The sequence below is a fragment of the Triticum urartu genome, chromosome 1A (assembly GCF_056163025.1).
Source record: "Triticum urartu cultivar PI428250 chromosome 1A, HENAU_Tu73, whole genome shotgun sequence".
NCBI classification, from domain to species: domain Eukaryota; kingdom Viridiplantae; phylum Streptophyta; class Magnoliopsida; order Poales; family Poaceae; genus Triticum; species Triticum urartu.
In genome coordinates, this window is record NC_141873.1 from 481,212,144 (window position 1) to 481,224,736 (window position 12,593).

Here is a 12,593-nt window from a genome sequence, read left to right on the forward strand (position 1 = left end):
TAATTTCATAATTGTTCTGTACCTCTGCCTCACACCGATAATTCAATATGGTGGCATATCACTTCTGAACTGAAGGCATGTGAAAGCCTCATGTGACCTTCACCGCGAATGACAAGAAAACTGTTTAGCCTTTTATGGGTGCTAGGTTTTGCTTTCTTTTTCAGAGAAACTGCTGGTTTCCGGCAGCGCCACATATCCAATTATATAAATTAGTCATAGAGAATGCAGATTCCTTTGTGAACTTCTCAAGTTAACTATGGCCCTCAGGGTCAAATCCATAACCACCTTTGTTTAAGCTTTTCATTTGCCGTCCTCTTCCCCGATCTTGTGCTGTCGGAACAAAATTAAATCACTGTTCTCTAATAAATTTTCTATTTGAAGCTTTTTTTTATGTGTGTGAATGTGTGTGCTGCTCGCTTGTTGCTTAGAGCTGCGTGGTTGTTGCAGTGGAGCTCGCTGCTTTTGCCGGATTGGATTGTCATTGTACCCTGTGTGTTCTGATCTTAGTTTTCTTTTTTACTGGGACCCAGTTAAAGCGTCTCGTTCTGTCTTGGTAACCAAGGGAGGGAGACCATGTAGGCACACACCTGAATAAACGCCCAGCCTAATGCTTCAAGGCGAGATTACCTCGGAAAGGATATGAATTAGTATTCCTAATGTATGCGTAGCAATCAGTAGCAAATAACAAATGGAAGCTCTTCGGAGACTAACTAATCAATCGCGCATCGCTTTATCTTTATTTGTCAGTTTATACGGTGCTGGTAACATTAGTATTTTATGCGGTAATTAAGCACGAAACACTTGCTTGCAAGAGCGTAAAGCTTGGGGTTCATTAAGGTTGTGAGATTGGTCCACGTATAATTAAACTCTGTTGTATGTTTGCCGCAGACTGCTGTTTAATATATATCTTTTCAAATGTTTGCCACCCAGTAAAAGAGAGGAGAAAACACGGACGGTAACAACTAGCCCCTGATATCCACTACTACCATATGTCTGCAGTGCAGGTAGATCGATACCAGCAGGAGATCTTCACGTTGGTTACGATGTGACAAAAAAACATCTGCGGCCAGTAGTTGCGACGCAAACGTCTGGCCGGTTTTTCGCGTCGATCGATCTGGCTAACTATCTTCAAGTTGAAGTATCATCACCAGACACTCCCTTCAGTCCTGGCTCACGTCGCCTGGGCGTTTGGCGTCATGGAGCGAGTGGTTGGCCATGCACCCGCGCTCCGCCTCCCGCGGTCGTGCGTGTGCTCCTGCTGGATCCAACGAACCCGTCGGCTTTCCTCGGGCGAGGCGTCCGGGCGAAGTTTACGGCCGGCCGATCGTACGAGGCCGGCGGTATATATCTTAAACTACGATTCGGTCAGTCTCGGGTTGCCATCGGCGTATCGGTCGCCTCAGCTAGCTGCTGCGCATGGACGCATGGTGGACGCGCTGATGATTGCGCGTCTGGTCGAGCCCGGTTCGATCGCATCATCGCCCGGGAGAAAACGAAGAGAAAGGGGAAAACTACCGGCGACCCGCCGGCAAAGCATGGATGGATGGCTACGCCTCGTTTGTTTTAGCACACGAACCAAGTTCTAGAAAACAAAGGGCATTGCACATCGGTGGTGTTTCCGACGTAGCGATTGCTGATTAAGCGGTCCGCTAATTCCATGCCGTTTGTTTCTGTTCGGAGATTCGTGCATTGCTATCTCCGCCTTCCACTCTGGTTGGAGTAGGCTTTGAGTTCAAGGATCACCCTAGAGGGGGTGTTGGAAATTTGCCAAAAATGCAGCAGTAATTTCAAAAAGTTATGGAAAGATTTTCGCATGCAGAGAGTAGGTGTCACACATACATGTGAGAAATGCTGGAAAAAATGATCGCCTGCCAGCGCGGGATAAACAACAAACTAAGTTATTGTGCAAGTAACAAGTAACTACAGTTCAAAGTATAAACACAAATTGTCATAAAAGTCTTTAAGTTACAGTAAGGACATATCCTAAACACACTTAAATCTTTACGAATTTCTACACGTGTGTGTTCCTGCTTGTCCTTTACAAGCACATATGTTTTCATTTACTGTCGATCAGAATGAATATGGCCCAAACGCTTCGGTGGCCATTGACTTTGCGCACTAATCTCCGTGAAAGTTGGTTGGCTCAGTCAGCTTTGAGCAAATCATTCACTCAAAAGCGAACCCGTCAAAGCATTTTCTTTCCTCACATAGGACCCTCTCCTCTTGCTCTTTTCATTTCATAGCGATCAACTCTCTCATCCCCTTCCCGCCACCCCCCCCCCCCCTCTGATTGCCGTCGCGAGCTCCCTCTCCCGCACCACCGTCACATCCTCCTCCCTGACCTCCATTTCCAGCGCCAACAACTCATCCTCCAATGCAAGCTCTCTCTCTCCCACGGGGTGTTGGGGTTCGATCCAATTTGGTTCTACCACCATCACTCCAGGATTCGTCTTTTTCTTCACATTTTATTGATCTAACTCACATTTTAACCCAAAATTTCACTCCACATTTGACCAGAAAAAATAAATCCAATTTTTTTATTATTTGTACAACAACCTTTTCTAAAATGTTGCCATGGAAATGTATAGTTGTCACGATACAATTTACGACCCCATGATGCAGCTAGTAAATTTGCCGTGATATGCATAGTTGCCTTGATATAAGCAAACTTTTCTCTAAATTTTCCATGATCTAGAGAAAATTGCCATGGTCTTGCCATTTTTAATCGTATTGTGGCGCAGCTTGTGAATTAATCGGTTTTTTGTTGTTCTGATAAGTTGTGATCATTTTATCTAGTTTTTTTCATGGCAACTAAATACACTTCTGCAATGCAACTAAATATACTTTTGCCACGACAATTAATCATGTTTTGATAGGGCAACTAAAGATGAGTTACCATCAAACTAGTGATCAAGAACAAAATATTGTTAGAATTACCAAAAATAAGGCATTCTCTCCTTATTGTTGTTTTAATAACTCCACCAATTTTCGACAACTACTTTTTCAAAGACGTGTTTGTTTTCTTTCCCATGGTTAGTCATGTGTCAATAGGATGACAACTTCGCCCTCAAACCCAATATGTTTTGCCACGACAGTCATACAACAATTACTTTTCATGCCAACCATACGCCAATTACCTTTTTAGTTTGTCTCTGGCAACTTTTCAGATAGGTATGGCAAATTAGGCGATAACTTGTCACGGGGATGAGTTGCACACTCTCATTTTGCCATGAGCAGATGGCACTTTTTCATGAATTTTGCCATGTGAACACAAACAATTTTTGAATTTGCCATCATGTACATAACCAAATAGTTCTAATTTTGACATGCGAAACACCACAACATTTTTCGAAATTTTCCATCATGCGTGGAAACAAAAAAAAAATAAGTTTGCTATGTGACCAGTGCAAACTTATTTCTAAAGTTGACCTGCCTTATAATTTTTTTCAAGTTGCCATGATGTCTACAACAATTTTTTTTAGAAATTATCATGTTTCCATGATTATCCAGATTTTATATACAAACTAGGACATAAGCCCGTGCGTTGTAACGGGAGAAAAAACGAGTAGTGCGAAACACATTCACAGTTCTCTATGATGATTGTTACATCATTAACTAAAAAAGATACTGCCATAGAATCAATGAATTTGTACGCAGGATCTTAGTACCACTTCGTGTACGTTGAAGCTTAATTATCGTGAGGAAATTTAGCAGCGAGATAAAAAATAGATGACGGAAGGAGAACTATGAAAGCCTCCATCCTTTATTATTAGGTAAAGATAACATGACTTGCCTCCATGTTCAATTACATTTGCCATGTGACTTTTGACATATTCTCCTACAAACTTCCATCTTTTATAAAACATAAATCTTAAACTCTGCTATGTCACCAGTTTTTTCAATTTGCCATGATTTAGGAAATTAATCCGTCCAAAATTTCCATACGTATTTTTACAATCCTTTGCAACCTATTTTGCCATCATTCATGTAAATTAATTTTATCAAAAAAATCCATGTCACCATTGTTATCATGTTTTCTAAAATTTGCTATGATTTTTAAAGGACAAATCCTTACATTTGCCATAATTTTGGCTTTCTTCCTTTGTAACATCGTCTAGTCTTTTTTCTATAAAAGTTAAGTTGCCATGATTTTATATTGACTATTTGTTAAACAAAAGTTGCAATGAATCATGACATGGCAATGTTGTCAACATTGGTAATTTCCATGCTACATTATTGACACTTGTCATGTGTCCAGCAACTGGCATCCTTCAACACAGATTTTGGCCATGCTATTTTTGTTTTTTGTTTTTGATAATACTATTTTTTGAGATGGAAATTTCTATGCCCCCTGCAAATTATACGTATTATTTTCATGGCAGTTATATTATTTTCACATGGCGGTTTCATTGTACATACCATGCATAATTTTCTGCATGTCATCTGTTTTTTATCATGGTGAATCTCGTAGTTATAGCATGGCAATTTTTTTTACAATTAGCAATGTAATTTTTTAAAATATTTTTTTACCATGGCAACTTCGTCCTACTAACAATGGAAAATAATAAAACTAAGTCATGTTTAGTTCACTAGACTTAGCATGGCAGATTCGTTATAATCGAAATGACTTTTTTTCAAATTCGTAATCATAGTGGCAGAAAATTGCATTACATCATGGTAAATCCACTCGTCATAACATCATAATTTTTTTCTTCCAATGATTGCAAATTTGTGTCTCTAACTTAACTGTTTTTTGGTTTGTGGAGGAACATAGTAGTTGGGTTGAGGAAGAATTACATTTGTTTCTCTATTTGCTTCTACCATATCTTTGACTGTTATGTTCCTATGTGCCATGTTTCGCTTTTCATGTGGTAGATTTAGTTTCTTACTGATAGCAATTGTTGGCACAAATAACACTGTTACTTCCCACAACGTAGTTCCCTAGTATTGGCAAGTTAGTTTTTTTGTCAATCTAGGGATGACCCAACCAAATAAGCATATTCATTGAGATTTAGAAACCATTTTTTTTGTATTTTTCCTTAATTTTCTTTGATTGTAACTTAATAAGGCATCACAAACTTATTTTTTGAATGACGGCAACTTGTGTCCACCCTATCGATTTTGGATTATGGAAGTTATAGGAGGAAGGTGTGGATTGGGGAGCAGTGGGTGTAAAGGGAGGGGAAGAGTGGAGGATCAAGTGGCCGGGGGAGGAAAAAAAAGGTACTCGCACTGGGGGGAGAGGTAAACGATGGGGTCACGTTGGGATCCTAGTCCATGAAACGTTTCTTGACTGCGAAAACTATTTGCTCCCCCCCCTCGTTGGGGGGACGATCCCTCGCTCCGGCCACCATACTGGGGGGGGGGGGGGTCATCTATCTATTAACGTCCTTCACTTTTTTTGGGGGGGGGGTGACTTACATATACATTTTTTCCGTGAAGTTTTTGTTACTGGTATATCTAATCCCGAGATTGATTGCACTCTCTGTCTCGGGGGTCGCCATCCATGAACTTAGATGGAAGAAAGGGCATTGCCTATGATGGTGCACCAAGATGGCGATGGAGTTGTCCCTAAAGGCGGGCAAATTTCTTCAATATTTTTTTCTCTAGGCTCGTCCAATGACCCTTTCATATGTGCCTCTTTGTGTTTATACTTGAGGCTAGATTCAAAATTCGCCCTGACCTCAAGCTTAGACGAAGGTAGGGGCATAACTGATGATGGTGTACTAGCACAAGATTGCGGTGGCATTGCATTTATGGGGATATAAGAGGGGTGGTGGGTTGCCAAGGCCTAGTCAGGTAGACGAGGAGCTTGAAGGGGGAAATGTATCCGGTGCACCCGCACTTGTGCCGCTACCGATGCACCGGATGCCATAGAATATTTTTAAAAATCTGAAAAAATTCTAGCATGTTAACACAACATAGGGTATGATGTCACAAAATTTCGTATTAAAATTTTAAATATTTTTTAAGATACAAAAATGATAATTTTGACATTAGTGTGATAATGGGCCAAATCTAAAGCCCAAGTTATGTTATGTAGTATCCAGTGTTGAATTTGTCATTTTTGTTCATTGAGTTATGTTTCGAATTTTGACTTGAAATTTTGTGACAACCTACATTAATATTGTGTGAGTGTGCTAAAAAAATTTCAGAATTTTTTCAACATTTTAGAAGTACAATATGAGTTCGGTGCACCGGTAGCACCACAAGCTTCGGTGCACCAGATATTTTCCCCTTGAGGGCTTGTTCGGTTAATCCCTCCCACAAGGGGATTGGAGAGGATTGGAGGGGATTGAGGTGGATTTTGACTTGTGGGGGATTTAATCCCTCTCAATCCCCTCCAAACCCCTTCAAATCTGAAGGAACCGAACAAGGCCTGAAGGGGGTGATGTGAGGGTGAGGCAACATATCCAGCAGTGGTGCATCATCGAGGATGGCGTGAAGGTGGTTGGGAACAATGATGCCAATTATGCATCGAAGGGAGACTTAGCAACATTGGGAAGGTCGAGTGTTGTCGACCGGTGGTATAATCATCTGGGGGCGGGGATCCAGTGAGGAGGCCTATGGTTAGGGAGGCGTAGTTATAACAAAGGATCTACATAGCACATATTCCTAGTTTCCTACAAAACAAATTGGTATTTTGCAGCCTCGCCATGACATATACATTCACATGTTTACTTCATACTAGAGGCTAACGCGCGCTTTGCAGTGCCATTCATCACTCGTATGATTAAGTCCTTTTTCTCTAGCAAGTTATTGTCTTTGCTTGTTTTGTTTTGGTTTTTGTGTTGGCTGTGTTTTAGTAATGCCCTTGTGGTGTTTTTTTTCATTCGTATATTATGATGGGGTGCGGTTACAGAAGGTATTTTTTCAGAGCAGAAAGTGGAGTTGTTCGCTGCGTGGTTGTAGCGTACTTACACATTTCAGCCTCGGTGTCAGCTGATGGTCGATGTGTGAGTCACTTGGGAGCTCCTACTTCACGATGAAACCATGGAAATATTGTTATAGCGTTCAGGTGGACCGGGCCATGGAGCTCTCGCTCGCTCAGCTCGGCTCTCTACTCCACTCACTCACTTAGCATTTTTTTTCCTGCTCGCACCGTTGCTATCTTATAAAATGCGAGCAATTTTTTATTTGAATTTTTTCCTTAAATCAAAAGATGTTAATGATTTTTTAAAATCTAAGATTTTTAATATGTTGCAAACTAAAAAGGCATGAATTTGAAAAATATTCAGGAAAAAAATCTCAAACAAAGTCTAAACGGAAAATGTTCACAAACTTTAAAATGTTTATGAACTTTAAATATATTCATAAATTAAGAAATTTTCATGAACTTTAAAAATAATCAGGGATTAGAAAAATGTTCACAATTTTTAATAAATTTCATGAATTAAAATGTAAATAAGGAAACTTTATAATATAAAATAGAAGAAGAAATAATAGGGGAAAACATGAACCTCAACCAAGCACACACCCTTACAGGCGTGCCCAGTGACCCCATAGCCCCTGATTTATCAGGAGGATTCAAATCTAGAGATATTAGAATCTTATTCACTGATACATACTAGGTTGCCAAATGAATTTTTTTGTAAACACGATACAAACACAAACACTCACAATCACATACATATAATCACACCTATGACTATGAGTACACGGATGCACACCCTATTCCTATGAAAACTTTTGAGAGACTAAGCCGGCTGGTTTTGATTTTGACGAAGTCATTAAATATGTCTCACTATCAAAGGAAACATCACCTCCCATTGAACATATATTTCATCTTTATGATGCACCAAAGTGACAAATCTGATATTTGATCTCTAATGGGCTGAAGTACCATTTCCCTCCTAACCATCCAATCACACGCTGATTCTCAAATTTGCCATTGTTTCTCACAGAGTTTGCCCTACTTTTCTTAGTCATCAAAATGTGAGAGCATCTACAGCCAGACTTGACAGATCTGGCCCCTCCAATGCCTGCGGACGTGCCCGGGCATGTCCGCGGGCACTGACCGGGCACTCCTCACATAACCCTCTCCGCACCCGAGCACCTTATATATGAAATCTTAAAACCATACAAACCATGCAAAGAAAAGATATACGCACTAGGTAGATCAATTAATCCTCGACTACACTACTCATCGTCGTTGGAAATGTCCACTATCTCTGTTTCGGACTCCGGGTACATGGGGGGTAGACGCAACTCCGACTCCTCCTCTAGCTCCGCTTCCACCTCCTCAAAGAGTGCATCGGTCTTCGCCTGTTCTTGTCGGAGAAAGCACCGGTTGGACTCCACGTACGCCTTATCCTGAACAGACTCCAGGATGGATGTCTGCTCCGCCGCTTGGGCGACGACGAACTCCACCGTGGCCTCCATGGTGAAGCCCGCAACTGGCGCCGGCTCCTCCTTCGGATCCGCCCCCTCCATGGCCTCCGGCTGCTGCTGCCCCTCCTCCTCCTCCTCCTCCGGCTTCGGCGAGTCTGAAGGCAGGCCTGCTACGATTCGGGCCGCGTGCCTCGCCCGTATTTCCTCCTCGATCTGGAAGTGGCGCTCTGACGTTAGCATAGCGTAGGTGGTCTTCTTTTGGCTGGCCATGTCGGACGGCGAGGGAAGAGGAAAGTGGAGACGGAGAGAAATGTGCTCGGGCTGGTGGGGTGGAGAGAAAGGAAGCATCGGCCGGCTTAAATAGCCAGACTTTGGCCTCGGGCGGTGAGCCGGAGCGGCGCCATGCGGCGTTTACACCCCTACCGAAGGAGATGCTCGTCAGATTGTTGGGTTTCCAGGCGATTTCGTATGGGACCCGACCGTCGGTTCGACATGGCAGACATGGGTCGGGGCCTTCTCATATCCGCCCCATAATTGAGCTGATACGAGAGGTGCCGGTCAGCTCGGGCTTTTGAGACTCGTTTGGGATGCCTGTCTGGATTGATTTTTTTCAACCAGTCATTGACTGGGTCGTCATCCCGGACGAATGAGACGTGTTTGAGGCGCACGATTGTAGATGATCCGAGATCCGCATGGCAAAAAAAAACATGCAACATGCGTGCATGTGTCCATGTGCGCTAAGCCAGCCGGCCAGGTGTCTAACCGGAAACGCGACAAAGTGTGGTAGGTACAGATATGGACCAAGAATGCCTGGCAGTGGTGTACGAGGACCACACCTCGGACCATGACGGCTAGTACAAAACTTGGAAAATATTATCATCTCCAGCTATCTTCGCACCCATGATCCGAATACTAAACTGTGTCTTCGATCGAAACCAGCAACGACCGTGCATGCATGCATGCATGCCTGGCCAATCCACGATGGCCAGACCGGCAACGTAGGCGCGACTTCTTCTTCTTGCTCTCCTGCGACGGAACCGGATCACGTTCTTAAACATAGCGACACAACGTTACGAGGTGGACGTGCGTGGCGGAGAGAAAAGAAACGTAGCCGGTGTGGTGCCCGGTGGCTTTCCGCGAGCACCAAACTGTCCCCGAGGCTAGCTCTGCCCCGCCGTGTTCCTCGGTTGGTGCATCGCTGAATCGATCCTAGGATATCTGGAGCGGTCTACAACGACATGTCGGCCTACCTCGTCGTCGTGAACGGAAAGCTGCAATGGGAATGTTTCTGAGACCCTGACAACAGTGCTGCGGCCGCACAATCGCAGGGCAGGTCCGAGGAGGCACGCGGGCGAGGACAAAATTACTGTTATAACCTTGCTAACAAAATCCTGATTTGACCTTATTTCAAAAAAAAAAATCGATTTTGACCTCTTTGGATGACGCCAACATCCCTGGCGTCTGGCCCCTGGCCCGCACTGCCCGTTGACCTGCTGACGTGGCAAAGGGGCCAGACGTCAAGGACCCTGGCGTCTGGCCCTGGTAAGTAGATAACCCACGGGAGAGTGTGTGGGACCCACCCCACACACTTTCCCCAATACACAACTCGAGCTTGAAGAACACTTGGAGCTACCACACTCTCTCCCACCCCTCAAGATCCCCCTCAAATCCTCTCCAAAAGGTGCATCCCTTAGGTGGATCTTTTCATCACTTTGTTGCTCTTGGTAATCTCCCCCAAATCATCCAATTATTATTTTTGTTAAATCTTGTTATTTTGGTTGCATTTTATACATGTTGGTGGAACCCTAGTTTTTGTTTTCTCCCTTATGTTAGTGTGAATGGCTTGGTTAACTTTGATAATATAGTGATATGCATGGTGTGTAGTAGGAATATATGCTTGTTGAGTAGAAAGATTGGGGGTTAGGGTTAGTTAGTGATTAGGGTTAACTTTGCTTAGTGTGTGTTAACTAGTGATACTTTTGTGGACATCACCAATAATTTAGTGTTGATATGATTTGGATATAATGAGATGTATTTGGATAAACACCAATTCTCATTGAAGTCTTAAATGCATTCATGTTATTTTTAGATGGAGAGACTTGTTAATGTTCATTACATGGAAAAGGAGGCATTCTTGAGTAACAATGCCGACACGGGTGAGGAACCATTGGTTTTTGATACAAGCCCTAGCTATGAGGATGTTGTTGCAAAAGTGAGACAAGTCTTAAAGTGGATGGACACCAATGTTGATGTTAAGTTAATAGGAAGGTATGATGTTGGAGTTGGAGCCAAATCTCGCTTGAAAAGTATGCCTATCACCTCGGATTGCATTGGGATGTATACAAGGAAAAAGTTTCCCAATCGGAAGACAAGTCACTTGAATTGTTTGCCACCAAGGTTGAATCTCCTTGGTTTACCTTTGATTTGAACCGGCATGTCTCTTCCCTAATGGATGACATGAGCGAGAGGACAATGGTGCCACTTGTTGAGCATAGGGTTGTGGTTGATGCCCCCAATGCTTATCGCCAACCACGTCCCCGTGTGCCATCTATGAAAGCAAATGAGGTTGAGTTGTATGCCCCCAATGCTTCTAGCCAACCGCCAACTAGCCAAGCAAATGAAGTTGAGGTGAGTGCTAGTGACGAAGTAATTCAAGAGGATGAAGATGCTTATGATGACGACGAAGAGCAAGAGGAAGGGTTTCATGGTAATGATGTTGGTGACTTGAATGCGTACATAGCGCAAAAGGACATGGATCGTGACTTGCCTTTTAGGCGTCAATATGCGTATGACTCGGATGACGAGGGTCCAGTTGAACAGTTGGACGAGGATGGATTCACAAAGGAGGAAAACCAAATCCACTTTCAGCTGACGGGCTTAGAAAAAAGAACTCACTTGTTTAAAGATCTCATCCTTGCCCATAAAGTTGTTGTTGACGGTGGAATGAGAATGACGGTGATTGAGCCAACACCATGCCCGGATCCAGGAGAACCAAGGGTGGAGAATGAGGACGAGAATGCTTATTTGGAGAAAGGAGTGAAGTTTCTAAGCTTGCCTATGCTGAAGTTTTGGTTGGCTGACTATGCCATTCGGAACCATAGGCCAATTTATGTTGAGCACTCCGACATGAAGTTGCGTTACACCGTGAAGTGTGAGCATGAAGGATGCCCATGGAAGGTTCGTGCAAGAAAGCTTAAAGAAACCGAAGAATGGGTGTTAACAAGTTGTGTTGCCACTCATAGGTGCAAACCGTCATCTAAACGACTTCGAACGACACACCATCAACTCACATCTGAGTATCTCGGATACAAATGGATGAAAGACATAGGCTTTGATCCCACTGTGAAAGTGAGGTTTCTAATGCGGACGGTGAAAAAACAATTTGGTTATGAAGTCAAGTATGGGAAGGCATGGAAGGCAAAGCCAAATGCTATTAGGATGTTGTATGGTGGTTATGAAGAAGCATACAACCAGCTCCCAAGGTTGTTGGCCGCGATTGCACATAAGAACCCGGGCATGTTTCATGTGGTCGAGGATCATGAGGGAGTGTTCCACCATGCCTTCTGGAGTTATGGACAATGCGTGGAGGCGTTTCAGCATTGTCGTCCGGTCTTGTCTATAGATGGCACGTTCTTGACCGGTAGATACAAGGGCACACTAATGGTAGCAATGGCGCACTCATCAAACGACAATGTGTTGCCGTGTGCATTTGCTTTGGTGCCTTCCGAGCACCAAGACAACTGGGAGTGGTTCATGGGTCATGTTAGGCACAACGTGATTGGGGCTAGGGAGGTATGCATCATATCGGACCGACACCATGGCATACTCAAGGCAATGGACATTGTTATTCCAGGATTTCCAAAGCTTCACCACAGATGGTGCATGAGGCATTTCGTGGCCAACTTTTACCGGGCATGTAAGAGCAAGGAGCTCAGCAAAGACCTTACCCATGTATGTGTGGCCTTCACCACCCAAGGTTTCGATGCTCGGTACAACAAACTCTTTGCAGCGGTGAACGAAGGGGGAAAGAGTTCTTAACTAGGAATTTAAGCGAGAAGCACAAGTGGGCACGCGCTCATGACGATGGTGGTAGGCGATATGGCGACATGACGAGCAATCTGGTAAAATGTTTCAACAATGTGCTGAAGGGTGCTCGTGCATTCCCGGTGACTGCAATAGTGGAGTACACATTCTTCAAGCTGAATGAGTACTTTCAGAGGCATTCTGAAGAGACTGCAAAATGGATAGGTGAAAAAAAGGAT